The sequence below is a fragment of the Fukomys damarensis genome, unplaced genomic scaffold (assembly GCF_012274545.1).
Source record: "Fukomys damarensis isolate Sample0158 unplaced genomic scaffold, DMR_v1.0_HiC HiC_scaffold_3, whole genome shotgun sequence".
Taxonomy (NCBI): Eukaryota; Metazoa; Chordata; class Mammalia; order Rodentia; family Bathyergidae; genus Fukomys; species Fukomys damarensis.
The window spans coordinates 994720-1016530 of record NW_022900915.1 but is presented as its reverse complement, the minus strand read 5'-3'; the positions used below and the strand labels follow the sequence as shown (position 1 = coordinate 1016530).

The 21811-nt window shown below is 42.3% G+C and overlaps 1 long non-coding RNA gene across 1 annotated transcript in view; it reads right to left on the bottom strand.

Annotated features, from left to right (window-relative positions):
* LOC104864338 overlaps positions 1 to 15874 on the bottom strand; it is a 20330-nt gene extending 4456 nt beyond the window's left edge. Inside the window, exons 1-2 of the long non-coding RNA XR_780862.2 lie at positions 15687 to 15874; positions 1480 to 1542 (exon numbers count right to left, since the gene is read on the bottom strand). This is a non-coding gene — a long non-coding RNA (uncharacterized LOC104864338). The remainder of the gene's footprint in view (positions 1 to 1479; positions 1543 to 15686) is intronic.
* Between the last annotated feature and the right edge of the window lie 5937 nt (positions 15875 to 21811).

Below are 21811 nucleotides of genomic sequence, written 5' to 3'. Positions count from 1 at the left end.
TGTCTCTTCATTTTAGTTGCCCCCTTTTTGACTGGATCTTGGGGAGGGGTCTGATTTTTTTTTTTTTTAGTTCTTTTTTTTTTAATTTCTTTTTTTTGATACAGGGTCTGACTATGTAGTTGAGACTGACCTGGAATTCACTGTGTAGTCCAGGCTGGTCTCGAACTCACAGCAATCCTCCTGCCTCAGCCTCCTGAGTGCTGGGATTCCAGGCGTGCACCACCATGCCCAGCTCTTGAGTTCTTTATATATTCTAGGTATTAGTCCTTTGGTGAATAGCTGGGAAATTTTTTTTCCATTCTATAGGTTGTCTCTCCACTTTGTTGGTTGTTTCTTTTGCTGTTTAGACGCTTTTTAAATTGATAAGATTCCATTTGTTAACTTGATGTTATTTCTTGCACAACTGGGGTTTTGTTCAGAAAGTCCTTGCCTACACCTGTAACTTCAAGAGTTTTACCTTTTTTTTTTATCTTCCAGCAGTTTGTTTCTCTTTTTTTGGTACCAGGGATTGAATTTGAATTTGTGAGGCAGGCACCAGAACCACTGAGTTAAATCCCTGGCCCCTAAGTGTTTATGTTTTAACATTCAGATCTTTGATTTTTCTTTATTTTAGTTTAGTACATGGTGAGAGATATGGGTCTAGATTCGGTTTTCTGCTGTGGATAGCTAGTTCTCCCAGCACCATTTGAAAGAGGCTATGTTTCCCTCAACAAATATTTGTGGCCCCTTTGTCAAAGATCAGTTAGCAGAAGGTGCCTGGAATTGTCTTTCTGCATCCTCGGATCTTGTTCATTGACCACAGGTCCGTTTTTGTGCCAGTCAGTACCACGCTATCGTTATCACTGTAGCTTTGCAATAAAAGTTGAAAGTCGAAGACTGTGATGCCTCCTGCTTTGCTTACCTTACTGACACTTCAGTTTCAGATTGCTGGCCCCTAGCCTATTAGAAGATAAATTTCTATTGTTTGAAAGCCAACTATGTGGTGATACTTTTTTCAGCAGCCCTAGTAAGCCAGTAAAGAGGCATGAAAAATGAAGTATCATGGTTACAAACAAAAAGTAATAACTATCAGCTGAAGGAACGCCTGCCTACGTTCTCGTTCATGGAATGGCTGGTTGCTGGGGCCTGGTTCTAGCTGCCAAGGTGCCATTCTCTGCAGCAGAAATGGGCTGTCCCAAACAGTCTGTTCTACAAGGTTCGAGTGAGGCCTGGCACTTGCAACCTCAGAGATAGGTCCTGAAGTTGTTCATCTCCCTTGCCCCCCGAACTATAGACTGAGGCACTCAAGAAGAGAGATTGTTCAAGTTGGCCCCTGAATAACAGCACCAATGTAGTGAGTCCGGGGCCCAACAGGGGTGATCTGTGCTTCTCCATTGTTGGTTGTGAGGCTAAAACAGTTTCCCTGGAGGCTCATAAAGAGCCTTCCCAGCCCAAAGTCATCGAAATCACTGTCAAAACCACAAACTGCAGCATACTGACCTGACTGTGAATTCCCACTGCAGAAAGCACCCTGCAACCTCAGTCAGATGCTGCTTCTTGAGTCTGGAAAACAGAAAGAAAATGCTAAACATCCACTACTCAAACATTTGCCAGAAAACTTGCAAAACTTTTATCCAGAATTCACTTTCCGAATTGCAGAACTGCCTGAGGTACAGTGACCCTGCGTCTCCTCCTTTGCCCCAGACGGTGCTCCACATGGTCCTTACCAGCTTCCCCCTCGCTGCCCCAGCCTGACCAGGGGCTGCGGGGCCGCTTGAGTTTTGCGGCATTCTCACAACTACAACAGAAGGAAAGCTGGCAGCGCGCAGCTGAGGCTGGGCTAGACGCTGTAGACTGCACAGCGGGAAAGTCCCAGCCGTCCCCCGGGCCACACTCTGTGTTCTTGGAGTGTGTGGTGCATCTGTAACCCGTGCACATGTTGCTCATTTTCATTACGGTTCACTTCAGTATGAAAGGAAACTGTAATCGGTGTGTAACACTGCAGAGTATTGTGTTTCAAACACAAAATAACCCAGTCATGTGTTTAATAATTAGATGCCTAGTCTTCTTAGTGCTTTATATGATGCAGAGATCCTCAGTGTACTGTTACATAGAGATTTACACTGTTTGGTGGTATTTGGAGCAAATTGATTGAAATTTTTGGATGAGCCTGGAATTCATTATAATTGTTTATATGTAAAATAATGGAAGATAGTTGTTCTCATTCCAAAAACCCACCACTGGGTGCATTTTGGGGCCCAAATTAAATTGACGAAGAGGAGGACTTGCTTTCCTGGCTGATGTAGATGATCTACAATAAGCATGCCTAAAGCGTATGACATACAGCAGTGCCCTCTGCTCTGACTGAAACGAAAGCATACTTATGTAGAGTAGGAATTTCAGCTCCCAGGCTTGACCTACAAGATCATTTGCTTTCTTTGTTTATATCACAAGTGGCCATTTAGCCCGGAAGACATCGGTGTCTTCATTTGGGAGGAGCTGCCATTGCTTCTGGGCCTTTTGGGTGGGGCCGAGTGTGGAAGGGGCTTCCATGCTCTGAGTAAATTCCAAGCTGTGCCTGTCCCATGGGGCACTGGGCTCGTGAGCCACTAGAGCACCCGCGCACGGCCTCAGGTCTCCGCCAGCCCCTGGTGCTGCTGGACTCCATTTGATCAGAAGAGACCACTGTGCAGCCTTCTGTGTCTTCCCTGCCTCTGGTGGCCGCATTAGTGTCCTGGTGCCACAAACACAGCAGCGTAAAAGCCCCAAAGATATTGTCTTACAGTCCTAGAGATCAAAAGTCCTAGCTGAGTCTTTGGGGTGAAATCAAGGTGTCAGCAGGGCTCGTTCCTTTGCGAGCAGAATCTTTTATTTGCCTTTGCACTGTCTAGACATCCACTTGCATTTCTTGATTCATGGCCTTTTCTGCCATCTTCAAAGCTTATCACATCTCGTCCTGCTCTGCCATCTCCTTCTTAAAAGAAGCCACTGCGGACTCCAGGACACGCCTCATCTCAAGATAATTCACTTGATCACACCTTTTGCTACACAAAGTAACAGGTTCACAGTTTCCAAGAATTAAGACATGAACATTTTGGGGAACATCAGTCCACCTTGCACATCCCATCTAGCCATTCCATCCCCACTGCCTCTGGCACAAATGCAAATAAGGGTGCAAATTTGCCTGTCAACTGGAGATTGAATAAAAATGAAGTGGTTTTTAAAAATATAAAATGGAGTACTACTCAGCCGCGAAGAATGAAAAACTAGAGACATTTATAGCTAAGTGGATACACACCGAGGCCATGCTCTTAAGTGAAATTAATAAGTCATGCATGTATTAATACCGAATAGTTTCTCTGATATGAAAAACTAAAAGTGTAAATAAGGATCAAAATGTATATTTGCTATTGTGTAATAGGAAGAAAAGGTCTAAAAGAGTAGAGGAAGTGGGAGGGGTAGGGGAAGGGTAAAATGGGAAAAAGAGAAACTGTGGAAAGGAAAAACATGGAAACAATGTCTTTGTAAACAGGAAAGAGTGGAGGGGCTAAAGGTGGGCTGGGGATGGGGAAAAATAAAAACCAACACCTGTCATGTAAAGGTTCAAGATCCCAGTGATGAATGTGACTGCAGTGTATACCTAAAATGTACCAATACACTTAATAAAGATTAAAGACGAAAAAAGGTGCAATCTCCCTGCTCTCCCCACACCCCCAGGACCTGCAGCCCTCTCTGCTGTCAGTCTTCTGTGCCCTCCTCAGCGCCCCACCCCAGACAAGCAGAATCTTGTTTTTAGTTTGGAAGTGAGAAGACAATTCCTCCTTTTCCTAAACGTTTTGTTCCAACCCAGAACCTACTAAGTGTTCCTAAATATTTAGGCCTTGGGGACATGAAAATAAATGATATATAGTCTGTTTCTACTTTGGGGCCAGCTACTTTCTTTTCTTGAGATGACAGAGCAGGGCCAACAATTTGATTAAAAGGATAGAAGCAAAAGGGAGAGATACGGGAAGGGAAAATTCTGTAAATTAATATCACAAATATTGTCCAGTAACGTGTGCACTGACATTTCTGAGGGCTGAGTGCACAGGCTTGTCAGGGAGGCTCCCGAGGAAAGGCCCTGGAGTCTGGCTCCTAACCTCTCCCCTGCTGGTATGCGCTTGCCCTTGCTTCTAATGCAGCTACAGCCTCGCTCATCTCCGGGAGCCCCCCAAACTGTGCCCCTTCAGACTGTTGCCCCAAATCTGCACAACATCTTTGTCCACGTTCTTCATAGCTCAGCTCAGACAAGTTGGCATTTTCACCAAAAACCGTATTCAGCTCTAAAAAGTGAGATGGGCACAGTGACACGGTAACGCAGCACAAAAAGTCTGAAGACTCCGACAGTCAGAGTCAAGATAATTCCCTCAGCCAAGAGGCCTGGGATGGCCAGGCCTGAAGTGTGCCTGGTTTTCTCCCTTCACTGTCACCTCCCTTATCTGTGCCCCACAGCAGGAGTGCCATTATTCTTTGTCATGGAGCAGGAAGCCAGGTAACTTTCCTTCTTCCTGGCCTACATTAAATGAAGCCCACATTCTGAAATCTGCTGTCCATCCTGAAGCAGCACCACTGTGAAGGACAAACGGATGCATTGGCCTTCAAGAGTTGGGTTATCAGCTCCACCTGAGGAACTGCACCAGCCATGGGAAATGGGACATTTTTATTCGTAGGTAAGACCGAGTCTCTCTCCTCACACACACACACACACACACACACAAAATTACCTCAAGAATGTAACAACTATACTTTCCCTACAGTTACATGGTTAGGCAGAAGGAAAGTAAAATTTTCAAAGATGTAATTTGAAGGAAGAAAATATAACCTACTTTTTAGAAAAAAGAAATACAGAAGCAAAGCAATCCAATGCTGGGCAGAAGATTTCAGTAGACATTTCTCCAAAGAAGATATACACAGAGCCAACAAGTACATGAAAGGCCAGCAAGGGCTCAACATTAGCTGCTGGGAGAAGTCAAGTAACTTCAGTAGGATGCAACTTTACACCCACTAGGGTGACTGTAACTAAACAGGTGCATAAAAGGAACAGAAGCGGTGAGGGCTGGGACGTAGCAAAATGAAAACCCTCCTGCACGTCTCGTGAGGTACAGCGGTGTTGCTACTGAGGAATTCATTTTGGTAGTTTCTCGAAAAGTTCAACAGGATTATCATATGACCACTGTCATGCCACCTGCCTATTTTAACAAAAAGAAAAAATATATATATAGGACTTTATGATTGCAACTCCACTCCTTGCTTTATATTCCAAACAATGGTACACAGGTGCTCAGACAAATATAAATGTATATTTTTGTAATGTGTATAACTGTCCTTAGAAGTTTTGTTGAAAGTAACCAAAAATAGAAGCAAGCCAAATATCCATCACCGAGGGCCAGGGATTTAGCTCAACAGTTCAGTGGCCTGCCTTGCAAGCACAAGGACCCGAGTTCAATCCCCAGTACCAAAAACAAACAAACAAAAAAACAACAAAAAACAAATATCCATCACCAGATAAATAAATTGTGATATATGGGTAAAGTGGAATTTAATCGTTTATTTAAAATTGGCGTACTTATACATGCTACATAACAGAGAGGAACCTTGAACACATTACACTAAGTGAAAGAACGTGAACAAAAGGCCTCTCATTCCAGCAAGTTAACCCCCTCTGAGCCTCAGTTTCCTCAACCATAAAGCAAAACAGGGCTTGTACTACCCACTTTACAGCATTACTATAGGAACAAAATGAAACTCTATCATGTAACAGTGTTATAAAATACTAGACATTGTTATCCAGGTAATATTCACTCAAATGCACACTTAGTAAGAAAACTGATAGCTTCCTTATTTCTCAAAGTCCAAGTAGTGATAAATGTACTCACAACTTTTCATTTTTAGTTTGCATGTGGTAAGCAAGCAAATAGAATAGACACTTTTGGTTAAAATAAGTAGGCAACATTATTAAAAATTCACTTTAGGATATGAAATCTCATTAGAAAAGTGGCCTGAGGGAAGATAAAGCCTACCTCACACCATTATAGACAGGTGACGGACGAGTAAGTCACTTCGTATGCCCAACAGGCACAAGTGACACAGCAATGTTTGTGGTACAGAAGTCTTTTTCTAAGCAGATTTTTACAAGGTTTTCAACAGAGTAAGATAAAAATATGGGGGAGGTGATCTAAAGGCATCTTTAGTTTAAGAAAACATATAATGGAATTTGTGGTTGAAATGGCTTAATTTTTAATTACCCTGTTAACAAATAATGTCCTCCCGCTAAATCAGGAGAATGAGAAATTTACTTAAAATACAACAGAAAAATTATCCAAGTATTAAAGGACTTTGGAAATATTACCAGAAGATGGTCTCTTTTGTCGCTATGTCTGTCTTTCTCTCTCTGTCTCTGTCTCTCTCTGTCTCCCTGCACCCCATAAGTAGTCTCAAAGGAATTGAGTAATTAATATCTGATGTCTGATGAAACAATTAGGGTTTGATAGCATATTTATGAGGCTGGTAAGTAGTTATCCTCTAAGTAGTAAAGTTTAAGTAGTTACCTTGAAGATCTCTAAACTATATCCCCAAAGTATGCTAGCTGATAATTTCTTGAAACATTTTAAGAGTAAAATAGAAGAATGTTGTAGATCTTGCTAAGTTTTCATAACTTATAAATACAAATTATTAAAATATAATTATTTTTCTTTAGACGCCTATAGTCATTTCATGTCCCTGAGATTCTGGCCATCTAATAATAAAAGCCTGTGGTAAAATCACTTCTTTTATACTATTTAGCAATTAGCAATAAAATAAAATAAAATCCTTTGGCACAAACTAGAAATCTGCGGTTGCTATGAATTTCAGTCAAAATTACTATAGCTCAGCCAAGCTAGAGTATGTTATTGTTGTGTACTGGTTCAGTTTTACTATTAAACACACCATAAGCACCAAGTAAGAAAAGTATCCATGCCCCGAATGCTGTTGGCTGGCCCATCATGATTCTGAGGTCAGGAGCCAGGCGCCAGCCAGAGTCTGGGATGACCAAGGACCTCTTGGGATTCCAAGTAACCAAGAACACTGAATAAACTCCATGCTCTGAGTTTTTAGGTACCAAGTTTTGCGTGCATGTGTGTGTGTGTGTGTGAGTGTGTAGTTCACCTTCCCATTTTCAATTAAGATCCGTATGTATCAAGAAAGATCATTGATGAGTATAAGTTGACGCATTTCCAAGGGGAACTTAATATTTTAGCTAATATCATTTTAAATAATATAATAATCCTCAGTCTTTTTGAACTACTAAAATAGCTGACTGGCCCTTACTACTATGTCCAAGAAATTCTGTGTATCACTAACTGGAACTGTAAGCAGAAGAGATCCTACAAAACTAAGTATTTGAGATGTGCTAGATTCTATTATAGACACTACATATATATACATAATGTGTCTCTATATATTGATCTTGGTACGTGTGTGCTCGTTTTCTTTATAATCTTGCGCAGATGTCATCACCTCACTTTTAGAGATGAAGACATTGAGTCTCAGAGCTGGAGCAAACTGCAGTTCCACGGCTAATAGGCCAAATGGGGGCTCATAACTCCAAAAGCTCAGAAATCCCAATTCATGAGTCCACAGCCGCAGAGCATACCAGTGTCAAACCAGCCTCCTAGATGCTGGACTAGAAAACCGGAAGGAAACCTGAATGTCAGGGCTGATGAGTAATCTGCCCGCACCTGTGAGTGCCCTGCGTCTGTGGTACGGATGAGACCCCCTCAGCTCTGTCCTCACGCAGCTGGCCCTCTAGGAGCTGTTTAAGACGCGGACTAGGGATTACAGAAGTACCAATGAAAACATACCACAGGAGAGCGGCTTCTGCTCCCAGCAGACTCTCCAGCTGATGGGGAGGAAGGTGAACGTAACAGGGCAAACAAAGGCCTTTGATTGCTTGATTCAGCAGCATTGACAAGACGTCAACTAAGTACAGACACCTTCCTTGGCCTCCTCTGTTCAGGCGTTCCACTCCTCATTTCTTATTTCACACACACAGTATCTCCTAAGAGAAACATGCATTTCTTAGGAAAAATCAGGTATTTAAAGATCTCATTGACTGTCCTAAAAGTGGCGTGGAGATAAGAGTCCCCCTGTGTGGAGCTGGCTGCACTTGAGAACCTGAGGGTGGGTGCTGCAGACCAGATTACGTGCAGGCGACCACCACAGAATTGGAGCATTCAGGTTGTGTCTCCTTCCTACGCACCTAACGGTGGAAACTCAATCAGGTCCCGAAATGAATCCATTTCCTTTGCCTGTGTCCTTAAATGTGATGAACAGAGCCTTTACTTAGCGCTACTGAAGCTGCTATTCATCTCAGTCAGTTGCTAAATAAAACGTTGTTCTTGGATGTAATTCTGGCGAATATGACGGGAGATTTTTCTTGTTTAACTGTGTAAGTCCAAATTATTCCCCAAGCGATTCTACATTTAAGCTATTTTTTTCCACATGCTCCATATTTTTTCCATGTTCAATTAGAATCCTAGAAGACCATGCTTTCTTGTTAACTGAGGAGAAATCTTAGCACTAGAGGAAGAACCACTGAAGTCACCCTCACAGGAACGTACGTTTCTAGTCAGTGCAATTTGATAATCAAGGCACAGCTTTGAATTTTTAGTCAGACAAAATTTTAAATAATGAAGAAAGACAAAGCTTAAATAAATAAGTCTGTTTATAATAAGCAAATTTAAGGGCCGGGGATTTAGCTCAGTGGTTCGATCACCTACTTCTTAAGTGCAAGGTCCCGAGTTCGATCCCTGGTACCAAAAAAAAAAAAAAAAAATGGAATAAGCAAATTAATAACTTTGACTCGACGCAGTGTCAAGTGAAACCTTCTTAACACAGTAACCTAGAAACTGCTGTCTTCGGTGGTTAAGGACTCACAAGGGTTGCGCAGCTTAAACGTGAATCTTTTTTTCCCCCTTTCTCTTTAAATTTTTAGGTGACAATTTGTTCTTAATCTAAATGAGGGATGCATGTAGTTTAAAAAGTCAAAAGTAACTATCCATGCAAGCAAGTAGTCTAAGATAACAGAGAAGCTAATAGGGGACTTAGGAGCCCAAGCTGAAACGCTTTGACCAAGGCTGAGACCTGGAATGAAGGAACAGCTGAGAACCTGAGGCCCAACAGAGAGAGGAGGAGAGGGGAGCGGAGGGAAGGGAAATCGACTCAGGGCCTCCTTTGAGCGGAAAGGCTACAGGATCTCCAGTGCTCACAGAACCACAGGGCTCTCAGAAGGTCCAATGCTCAAAATAGGGTGGAAAAGAAATGAGAAGTGAGATAAGTAGAAAAAAACTCACGGGAATTCATTTCAGCTTCAACTAGGAAAATGATTAACAGAATGAGTGGGGAAGTAAAATAGATTTTTGTAAACATATATGTAGTTTCAAGTGGTAGTTCACTTAAAGCTGGATATAATAAAGACAGTACTTTATGTGCCCATAACTTACCTTCCTGGGGTATGCTTTTATTCTCTTACAATAGCTTTGGATTTTACTCAAGCATGGAAAGCTGTGTTTTAGAGCAGGTTGGAATCCAAGGTTAAGAGACATAGTCTTTGGTGGTAGGTTTTGCAGAAGAAATTCCTGCACCTACGGGCAAATTACGAGGTCCTCTGCTTGCATGGCCCTGATCTGTCCCATCTGGCAGGGTGCATGTTGTCCAGCCCTTGCAGTTAAAGGGACTTTGGGTGTCCAACTGCTACAACCTCTCCCGAGAATGTCACTTCATTTGCCCACTGTACAAACATTTATAGTCCTCCTACTCTGTGGACCTGTAAACTCGGCCCTGATGGTACAAAGATGAGTCTGGCGTGGATGCTGACACCGAAGGGACCGAGGGGGACACATTTTGATGGCCCTGAGGAACTGGGAAATGATTTTGACAACCAGGAGCCTCTCTGGCCGTTCTCTGAACAAGGCACATATTGATCCCTGCTAACTGAAATCTCCACCCTGCCCTCATTTTACTTCCTTGCTAGATGTAGAGGCACGGGGCACGTTACATCACCACATTCACACACATGTGCATTTAACGCACATTTGATCCAATGTTAACATATTCAGTGGCAAAACAAAGATTTCTCCATCTTACTCTTTTCTCTTTTCTAAAACAGGAGGGCTACATGTGAGATTTTATCAGTTTCTGCCCAACTCTTTCCTTTTAAGTATCTTCTCGAAAGAGTTAAAGACATCATATCACAGTGATACGTGAATTCCCATGTTTATGAGTGACAACTCGTAGCAGCTAAATCTTGGAGTTGGCCCAGATGTCTGTTAACAGACGAATGGCTAAACAAAATGTGGTGTTTACACACAACGGAGTACTACTCTGCTACAAAAAAGGATTAATTTGAGTAATTTATAGGAAAATAGATGCACTTCGAGATTTTTTTTTTTTTGGTACTGGGCATCAAACTCGGGTCTTTGCGCTTGCAAGGCAGGCAGTGGAACCACTGAGCTAAATCCCCAGCCCCTAGAGACAATAATTTTAAGTAAAATAAATCAGATAACTATCCTAAGGTTGTTCTTGTATGAGAAACTCAAAGTATAATATAGAGCAAAAATGAAGGATGATAATAAAACAGAGAGAGAGATAGATATTTTTCCAATGGAAAGGGGCTCAAGATGGAGAAAGGGGGAAGGAGAGAAAGGAAGAAGAGGGGAGAGGAAGGGGAAGTAAACGGGTTACGATGAGTCCCGAGTGTGTACCGACTCCCCACAGCGAATGCAATTATGTACCGCAAACTACGAAGAAAAAGAGTTTTAAATGAAACAATGCAAGCTTTTCTGAGCCCACCCTTACAGAGCTGGAGAAGCCAGGGCTGGTCACGGCCCACGCGTGACCGCCACCGCGGGGTAGTCAGGTTCCCGCGGGCGGGACCAACTGCGCACGCCTGCAGCTTCCCGGGTTCACCTGCCGCACATTCGCGGGCGGTTCAGTCCGTCGCAGGCTAAAGTCCTGGCAACAGCGACCGGTCAGGCAGGGCCGCGGGTCCGCGCCAGCCGGGGAGCAGAGCAGGGAGCAGCGCAGCGAGGAAGGGCCGAGGTGGGGCGCAGGGCCGCAGTCACGGCCGTGGCCGACCTGGACACCCACCAGTGTGCGTTCGAGGCCGTGCGGGCCCATCGAGTGGACAAGCAGGCCGACCATCACGCGCGGCGTCCAGGGCGAGGGCCGAGCCCAGAGCGTCCGGACCTGCGCACGCTTGCAGTTTTCCATCTCTCGGTAGCTGCCTGCCACAGTGGCAGCCCTCGCTGAAAGGACTCCACCCTGACAAAGCAGAAATCAAGCCGGACTGCAGTGCAAAGCCATCCCAACCTGAGGTCCCGCGGGGCCATCCGGACAGGGTGCGACGGAGCTGCAAAGGCCAGGCGGTCAGAGCTTACACCCAGGCCCATTTCTCAAGAGATGCCTTACGGGACTACTGGTTGACCGCAGAACCAGTGGCTAAGCAACGCCCCCAGGGTGAAGACCCGACTGTGCGAGCAGCTGCAGAAACCAGCAGAAAAGACCGGAGAAAGGACAAGAGGGCTCCTGCGATGACCTCTGTCTCGTGAAGACCTTGATACCACTCAGGAAGGCACTGCTTTTGGACAAAGATGGCAGGAAGTTGTGGAGGGCACAGGAGACTTATCTACTGAAGGCTCGGGAATATTTTACATGGGGTTAGGGTTTTATTTTGTTTTGTTGAGGGCCACAAAATGTGAGGTACACTTTTAATAGTCAAAGAATCATTTAGAAAAATGTAGGATGCTCAGTGACTGAGAACATTTCACCACAGGAGGGATTTCACAGGGAAAAAAATGGAAGCAGTTCTCAAAGAAACTATAAATGACCAGGAAAAGTTTTAAAAAGTGACAAAGGTAAATTAAATTTTCCTTAAATGGAAGTGAAACAGTTAAGGGGAAAGAAAGGTCCAGAAAAAAATTTCAGATTAGCATGTGTAGAAATAAGAATTAAAAATAATCAATTGTACTGTATTCAGTATTGAACATAAACAAATGTTGTTTAGTCCTCTTACATACTTTATGTAAAACTTTCTTAGAGCCATATTATAATACTTTATATGTCCATTAATGTGCAGAGTTCAAACGGAAATGAAAGCTAGAGCCATCTTCAGCCGTGTCGTTAGCATGTAGGTCTTGTCATACGGACAGCTGACAGATGAGGGCAGTTGTAACATTCCAGCCTCCACCGTACAGGAAGGCAATGGGTGTTGGGTGAGGCCACTTAAAATATTTGCCACGACCTAAAGGGAGAGGAATCTCCTCACAGCCCTGTCTGGAATGGACGCTCCCATCTCTGGGACCAGACACCAAGTTCTAGAACAGAGGCTGTGCCCAGATGGGACAGTGCTTGGCATTACCCAACTTGCTGAAGGCCTAAACAGAACAGAAAATGGGGGAGGAATCTGCCCCTATTTGCTGCCTCACTGCTGCAACTGAGCATCTTATCTCATTTTCTCCTGCCCTTGGGCTGGGGTTTACTGAGATTTATATCATCGTCTTGCCTGTCTTACAGCCTTGGAACTCTTTGAACTCAGACTGAGTTACACCATCGGCTTCCCTGGGTCTCTAGCGGGCAGACAGTAGATCACATCACAGAGATCTCAGCCTCCACAATCCCAGGAGCAGACTCCCCCCCACCCCGCCCCCTGCAGGTCTCCCACAGTGGGGTGGCGCTGTCTCCAGCAGAGGTGGTACTGATGACTAGAACAAAGGAGGTGCAGCCCTTCCCATCTGAAACCCTCCCTCCACTCCTACCTCGGAATGTCAGGATGGCCTTAAGAAAGCGAGCAGCTTCCCTTACAGGGTTTTTCCACAGGAGGAGCAGAGCAGAGAGCGAATGAGGCCCCGCAACACAATTACAGATTGAAAAATTATGGCAAGCTCCTCAGTTATCTATCATTTTCTAACAACTCACTTCAGGACTTAGTGTGTTAAAGCTACTGTTTGTTATTGCTCACACTTCACCAGGGGCCTGGGCACTTTCTTTGCTGGCTTTGTGTGTGCTTATTTCCAGGCAGCTGGCCTGGAAATCTAAGTGTCCTCACTTAAGCACCCAGGATGGAGTTCTTTGTTCTCCCTGCAGGACCGGGCCAGCTTCCCTACTCAGCAGTCTTGGACTCTGAAATACCTAAGGCCACTGGAGGCCTATCCATTAGTCATGAAGTGTGAGGGAAAAGGAAAATATGCAGTATAAAATAAATATATAAAATTCTTATCACGCCCAAATAGTGTGACATTCTCACTTGAGATTATATAACTTCAAATCTTAAAATTGCTTTATATCTTCCATATATCACATACAAACAAAAACATATACCTTTTTAAACTTCAGATTACCAATCTATCAAATTGTCAATTGTCGATCCTATCAGGATTAGAGTGCTTAATTTTTTTGGTAAGTGTATAAATGCTTTTTTCCCTAACCTTAAGAAAAAATTTTTTTAAAATTTAGGAACAATTTCATTTCTACCACGTTCTTTTTATCAAAGCTAGCAAAGCCAGCCACAGTGCAAAGGGTGGAGAAATGGACACCACTCCTAGAGATGAGAAGTACAGGTCACACTAAAAATAAAAATTTTAAAAAAGGACTGAGGGTGGAGCTCGGTGAGAGGTCCCTGGGTTCAATCCCCAGAAATATATGTACATATCCAGCCACCAAAGCTGCTGGTGCCTTGATCTTGAATTTTACATCTCCAGATCTAAAACAGATAATTTCTATTATTTATGCATTATCCACGCTCGGGTATCTTGTTACAGTACCAGGAATGGACTAAGATAGTGATGACACAGAAATTTAATGCTCAGTGCCCATCTTCTTGACAAGACCAACACAATTATCACCCATCATGATTAATAATTCCTCGCTGTTATTTTGGAATTCAGTTAAGAAAAAACTGAAAAACTACTTCTGTAATAAGTGTAGGGAAGACAGGCATTTTTAGTAACTTCTTAGTCAGGGAATTAATAACTTTATAACTTAAAAGTCATAAGAAAGTGGGCCAGGGAGTTAGCTCCATGGCTCTGTGCCTGCCTTGCAAGTACAAGATCCTGAGTTCAATTCCCAGTACAAAAAAAAAAAAAAAGTCATAAAAAAGTGTTGCCTTTAGAAAGCTCTTCCCAAACCTAAGAGTCTAGGATTCCAAGGTTTACTGGAACCCTTGAGTTTTCAAGTTTTCTCTTTTGTCATTTCATGGAAAATTTAGTGGCTTTCAGAATCATTCCAGTTAGCTTAGGATGTGCCTGTTGGGGAAAGGGAGGTGAGAATTCTCCTTCTCAATTTAAAATCAGGGGCCGGGGATTTAGCTTAGTGGTTCCACCACCTGCCCCACTACACCTGAGTTCAATCTCCAGTACCTGCCAAAAGTATCAATTTAAAATCAGGTCTAGGCCGGTGTGTGGAAGCCACACAGCCACCTGTGAGGGAGGTGAAGCGGCCCTGCCTGTGACAGCCAGCCCTGTATGGAGTTGCTTCGCTCCTCTGGGCCACAGTGCTCTTATCTGTGAGGCGGGAGGCTCTGGACTGAGCCCTTCCTGTTCGGGCAATGGGCAGTGCATTCCTGGGCACCCACAGATGTGCCGAGCTCACACGCAGCCTGTGGCCCTGCAGGTGGAGGACAGCGGTGCCCTCCTGAGGAGTGAGTCCCCACAGGGTGAGAGTCCTTTATCTCTCCCTGCTTGCCACCTTTTCAATTTTTATTTACCATAGTTGAAAAACACTTGTGTTTAGGAGATTTGAAAATCTTTTGAGCAATTTTATTCTTGAAGTGGGAGCAATGATACTTTAAAAGTTTTCATCTATAGATCATTCTATATTTTTCAAAAATATATTATAAACGCTTAAGCCGGGTGTGGTGGCGCATGCCTGTAATCCCAGCACTGGGGAGGCTGAGGCAGGAGGATCGCTGTGAGTTTGAGACCAGCCTGTGCTGCTTAGTGAGTTCCAGATCAGTCTCAACTATGTAGTGAGACCCTGTCTTAAAAAACAAACAAACAAACAAAAAACAATAAAAAAATATATATAATAAACTCTTAATTTATACTTCACCAAAGGGATCCCAAAACATTATCTTAACTGAATTCAGTGGAATAATAAAATACAAAGTTGCATGAGCAGTATAAATAAAAAACTGGAAGGAAAAATTCAAAACACTAACAGTATTTACTTCGAGATATCAAGACATAGACTATTTTTTCTTTTGTTTTCCTGTATTGTAATTTTTAATTTTTAAAAAAATACAGGAAAAAATAAATTCACTCAAAAATATTTACTATAATAGTTCCATACCTATAATGACATGCTTTTGAAACAATTAAGATTTTTATTTTCCACCCATAAAATATTATTAGCTAGTTTATAAAAACAGGTGTGAACATAGTGGCTTGCAGTTTACTTTATCCTTGATTCTAGTCATACAGTTATAATAGTGAACACATTTATAATACCAGTGTCTTTTCTCTCCCAGGAAAGCAAATTAAGCTATCCTCCTAAGGCCGCGGCCACCTCAGTGTGGAGCCCCTAGCCTTTAGACTTACTTTGAAACAGAAAGGCAAAACAGAACAAGCAAACAACAACAAACCCAAACAGAAAAATCAAGAGAAGGAGCATCTGTAATGATTTCAAATACATACTCTCAGCTTTCTCTCTGAAGCAGTGCCTTCCTCCAGAAACTCAAGGAGGAGCTTGCTTCTCAGTTGGTGGGGAAAGATGCTCAAAGAGAAATCCACTTAGACACCGTTAGCCTGTGGCTGGCACCAAGCACACAAAATGATAAGAATGTCAATGTTTAAAAGAGCTGCAACTTTTTTTTTTTTTTTTTTTTTTTTTTGGTACCAGGGATCGAACTCTGGTCTTTGCACTTGCAGAGGCAGACGGTGGAACCACAGAGCTAAATCCCCGGCCCGAAATGGAACTTTTTGAAACAGAGGAGCACATGGACTTTGTCAACCTGATGTTTTAACGAGGAGATAGATGCCACCATTTTGCTTTGCCAACTTTTTTCCTTGGAGAGAGTAGGGTGTTTTTCCTGAGAGTACTAATTATATCTGAAGTTGCAGTCCAGAAAAAAATTGCCCTCTAGACTACCGTTGTTACTAGTCACTGGGCTCAGAATTGGCTATTTTTGCAAAATAAAAGTGCTAAGAGTATTTTCATGTCGCATAAAAATACTGGTAATTTGAGCTTTCCTAAGTTTCCAATTTTTTTTCTAGATGTCATTCTGGCAATTTCTCTTCACAAGAATGAGAATGGCATGGGAATGTTTAAGGTAGAATTTCTGTCTTCTTCAATATTAGGATTCTCCGTAACACAATGAGAAGACATTATCAATAAGAGTCAATTTGTATTTTACCTTTTAAAGGTAATATATAGTATAATTCAGTCCCACAAAACAGGTTGTGAGGTAGATAAATCTGCTCACAGTAACTCTGCAAATGTTCCGTTGACTGTGGATTTATTATTTCAGCCGTCTCTGGTGAGGGCGTTTCATATGCTTATAAATCTCGTGAGTGTCTCTTTGTGCTTCAGTGCATCGTGTTAATGGACTCCGTAACTGTTACATACAACACGTCTCTATCAGCAGAGGTTTAGGAACAAACATTTATACCAAGACTGTTTAAAAGTTGGCAGCCCCGGTGAATAGTAAATAACACTGAATAGGACAGAACATAAATACACAGATCAGTTTAATAACAGATTGTCTCCTAAAGAATTAAAAACAGGGTTGCTTGAACTGTCCAGGAAGACACATCCAGCATTCCGATCCACGCAGCACGAAGTAGGAACCAGCGGTTTCAGAGTACTGGATTTCAGTTCCCTTGCATGAATAAATTTCCCTTAGTTTTTGGAATAAAGTCAATGTTTAATCAACTTCCTACTTCATTTTAGGTTGCAAGAGCCATATGTTCCTGCTCTCCACTTCTCGTCGCTTCCCAGCTGTCACCTTTGAGTCTGACTGTGCTCCCTGAATGAACCCCATCGACCACCTCCTTTAAAGCTAGGTATTTGTGACATCTCCATCACAAATGAACTTCAGAGAAGCCAACAGGAAAGTTTCTGAGCAGCTTCAATTCCCCATTTCCACGTGCAGTTGCAGGGCTTACTGTGTTCCAGGTGTTTTCCAGGCATGCAGGAGCTGCTCTCCAAGGTTAGGTTTCTCTTCTGCAGTCTTTTTCTGCAGGTCAAGTCTCCCCTTTTATGCTAATCGGCGCGTCACAGTGTTCCTTCACCTGGTTTTGAACCCCTTTCAGGCACACACAGCATGCCTTGGGCACTGCCCACCGGCATCTTTGTTCTCAGGGTCAAGGGTGCTGTTTCCTTCCACGCTGGGTGCTGCAGGGCTCAGGAGCAGATCATCCTGGTGGTCGCGGTCATGGAGTGTTGGTCAGTTTTGTCCAGGCTGGCAAATAAAAATGAGATTAGTTTTTAATCTCCTGAAGATCTTGTTGCTAAAAGATTGACTGGGCTGCTCACGAAGGGGAAAAAAAAAAATTGGGGTAAATAAAAAAACTCTAGAAAAAATGTGCTAGGATGAAGGACAACGTAAAGACAAGGGCAGTATGGGAACCCCTGAAATATCACACAGGTCCTAGCCAGTACAGCCTATTGCCTCCTGATGACCTCAAATGATTCTTAAAACCTGAAATTTCCCAGGCAAAAATTCATCATATAGCTTACTTTTAAAAGGCCTTCCTTAGGCATTTATATGCTATCAGTAAATTTAAATGAACAAATATATTTGTGCCTGTTTAATATTTGAAATAAGGTAATAGTTGAGTTAACTAAGATGTTTTTTACATAAATGAGAAAAAGTTAATGCAATGGACAAAAAAATGATTTTAGAAGACACTGAAATATTTTATAAGTAGCAGAAATCTAAAACCTGTTCCTGATTGCTAGGGGGAGAAAAAACACTAACTTTAATGAAACTGTATTTTTTGGTACTCAAAAATGATCAATAAATACCAGCAGTCTTTTTTGTGATAAATCAAAACTGTAACAAGAAATGAGATACGAAACATATACTGTCACTGTTTGATATCACAAAAGATAACTGGCAACAGATTAGCTAATCTTTTTATAATTCATAAATATACTCATGTGGGTCTTGTTTCATATTTAGTTTTACATATTATCTATCATTTTAATTAAATAATTCTATACTATATCATTTTAAATGCTTGTATATAAAAGAGATAATCCAGGAATGCACAAGAACGAAAGAAATTTTATTAGGGTAGTGAGAATTGTTATGACTGACTCAGGAAGAGTTAATGACAGAATTTTCCAAAATTAACAAAATACATTGTCACAACGTAAAGAAGCCTACAGATCTCAAACAGAATAAATAAAAGAAATCTATAGTTAAGCAAATTCTAATTCAACTGCCTTAAAGAATACAGTGGCAAAAATATTAAAAATCATCCAGATCAAAAAGACGGACTAGGCTGGGGGGTGCCCTCCCGGTAGAGCACTTGCCTGGCAAGTGCTTCCTAGTGTTTGCAAGTTTCTGGGTTCCGTAGGGTAGAGACACAATGCAGAGCTGACAGCCTGATCTGCTGAGTACGGACACAGAATGAGGAACCCAGCAAGGGCACAATCAAGCAGAATCATTCAGATCCGGTGTGACAAACCAAGCATAAGAGAACGGAAAATTAGAGTATGTTCTCTGACCCCAAAATGAATAAACTAGAAATCATTAACAAAATGATTATTTAAAAGTCACGTGTTAGAAGTAAGGCACTGTATAACTATGTAACACGTGGGTCAAAGATGTAAATTGGAAAATATTTTTAACTGTAACAATGAAAATAATTTTATTTAAGACAATTTATCACACACAGAATAAAGAGAAGTCATATGGTTGTGTCAAAATTTGGGACAAAGTCAAGGCCCGTGAGTCCGCTAGGGCTGCTGTGATAAAGTACTCCAAATGGGGTCGCTTAAGGCAACAGCGATGGCCACAGTCCCAGAGGGCAGCGGAGCCACTCTCGGGTTGCCCTGAGGGTCCTAGGATGGGCCCTCCCTGCCTTCTCCGCTCTCCTAGTGGCTCCCGGCAATCTTTGGCATCCCTTGGCCTGTCCGCATCACTGCAGTGTCCAGTCTACACTTCCTTTCCATGTGGTGCTCTTTCTGCGTCTATCTCTCTCTCTTTTTTTTTTTTTTTGGTACCGGGGATCAAACTCGGGTCCTTGCGCTTGCGAGGCAGGTGGCGGCACCAGCACCCCGAGCTAAATCCCCAGCCCTCATCTCTTTTTTCATTACACACATCTACCGTCAGATTTCAGGCATACGCAATGGTAACACTCACTACAGGGCACTGGCACCTGTATACGGTGCGTCCCGCCCCTCTTTCCCGCCGTCTGATCTCTGTAAGAGGACACCAGTCTGTAGGGAGGTTCACCCTACTCCAGAATGGCTTCACCTTAACTTGTTTACATCTACAAAGATTATTTCTTTTTTTCCTCTTAAATTCTTTTATTTTTACATTTCAGGTATACAGTACATTTTCATTCATTTGGGAACTTGTACCTTTACACGATGTAACTTGGTTCTTACCTTTTCCCCATTTCCCTACCCTGCCTTCAACCCCTCCACCCTTCTCTGTTTGCAAAAGCTTTGTTTCCATTTATTTACAAAGATTATTTCTAAATTAGGTCACACCCACAAATATTGGGGTTTGTAACACTTACTTCTTGGGGGGGCAAGTCAACCCCCAACACAAGGACTCCCACTGTTGCCACTTCCTTTTGTATTTTAAGTCCTAGCCAATGCAGTAAGTTAAGAAAAAGAAATAAAAGGTGTAAAGATTAGAAGAAACAAAGTTGTCATTGTTCATGGATGGTATAATCGTCTATAGAGAAAATTATACATAATTCATAGATAAATTATTAGAATGAGTAAGTTTAATATGTCTGGTACATAAGTTAATACATAAAATTTATTTTACTTCAATATAATAAATAGGAAAATAAATGTTTTAAAAAGTATAATTGACAATAGCATACAAAAACAAACATTTGGAAATCAGTCTAATAAAATGTGCATAATACCTCTGGGTTATAAGATCTTATTGACAGAAATTAAAGAAAATCTAAATATGTTATGTCCAGGGACTGGAAGATTCAATATTGTAGATCTGCCAACTCCTTCCAAAATGATCCATAGAAGCACTGCGATCCCAATAAAAGTTGTAGTTATGCAGACACTGACAAGCTGATTCCCAAGTTCATACAGACAGGAACAAGGTCAAGGACAGCCAAGAAATCGGCGAACATGTACTAGTGAGCACGGAGACTTACTATAAAGCCAGGCTAATTGAGCCTGTGGTATTAGCACAACAACAGACAAGCCAGTGAGGCAGAAAAAGGTGCCCACAACAGACCCATGCTATGCTTGCATGCACCACTGCTCTGTGGCGGGATTAGCACTTCAGAGCAGCGAATAAAGGAAAGGCTCTTTAATAAATTGTGCTGTGACAAGTGGATATCCTTATGGGGAAAAATGAATTTGCCCCATCTTGTGCTATGCACCAAAATAATGCATGCAAAACACAGATGTAATTTTACAAATACAAATTTGAACAAAAAATACAGCAAGATTATATTCATGCAAAGTTGAGACAAAATCAGACCATTAGGGTAAAAAGGATCGCAGGTAAGTTGGGGAGAAAAAAGTGAGCAACTGGAAGGCATAAAGGAGGAATTTATAGAGTGACACTAAACACTCATTTCTTTGGCTTGGGGGGTGGTGTAAATAGTGGTTACACACATTAAGTCATTCAACAAATACTTAGGAATAGTTATGACTATATCCAAGGCACTGTACTAGGTCTGGGTGGTGAAAAAAAAGTAGAAACAGCATGAGTCGTGCTCTGGTGGTGCTGACCTCTGAAGCAGAGAGAGACAAAAAGGCAATCAGAGTGATGAGTAGAGACACATTTATACAGCTGCTCAGTGGACTGGCTCTGATACCCTTAGCTGGCCACACAGGGCCTCTCCTTACTGCTGTGGGCGGGGAGAAAGCCATTAAGGCCTCGCTGGACTGGATCATGAAAATAGTTACTCGCTCCATCCCTGAGAAGCGGCGGCTCCTCCTTTTATCATAAATGGTTCCGACGCTATTTTAGATAGGAATTCATTGCTTACTATTAGTTTTAACCTTAATCTTACAGACTTAACTGTAAAATATAAAAGTTCTTTTGAGTCCTAATTTAAAAAGCAACGAGTTTTAAAATGGCTTTTCCCTAGGTTATAAAGTACTTACATGCTCATTGTGGGGTATGTGAGAAATCCGAAAATTACAAAGGAGACGAAAATCCGTAATTCTATCGCCATAGCTACTGTAAATACTTTCTTGGGTCTCCTTCCATTTTTTGGAGTCCTTATTAAGCAGTTCTATCCACAGCTGAGATCAGACTTCCTCCATGGCTTTACAACCAGAATTTTCTAGTTAAAATCATAATGGGGACTTCTCCAAGTTCTCGTAGAATCTTCCTAAAACATTATTCTTCGGCTAATAAAAATATCTCATCTTCAACCTGCATACTTCAAACTGTCTGACAGCTTGGTTTGTCCAAACAGGAAGGAGTTCTGTTTGGCCGCGGTTCCGGGCCTGTAGTGGCTTCGTGGTGCCCGAAAACAGATCACGGAACCACTCCCAGATTCGCGCATGACCCCCGTTAAAGTCTGCCGAAGGAAGAGGCTGCGAGCCAGAAACTTGGCTTTTCCTCTCCACGCGAGCAGTTCAGGCAGAGCGG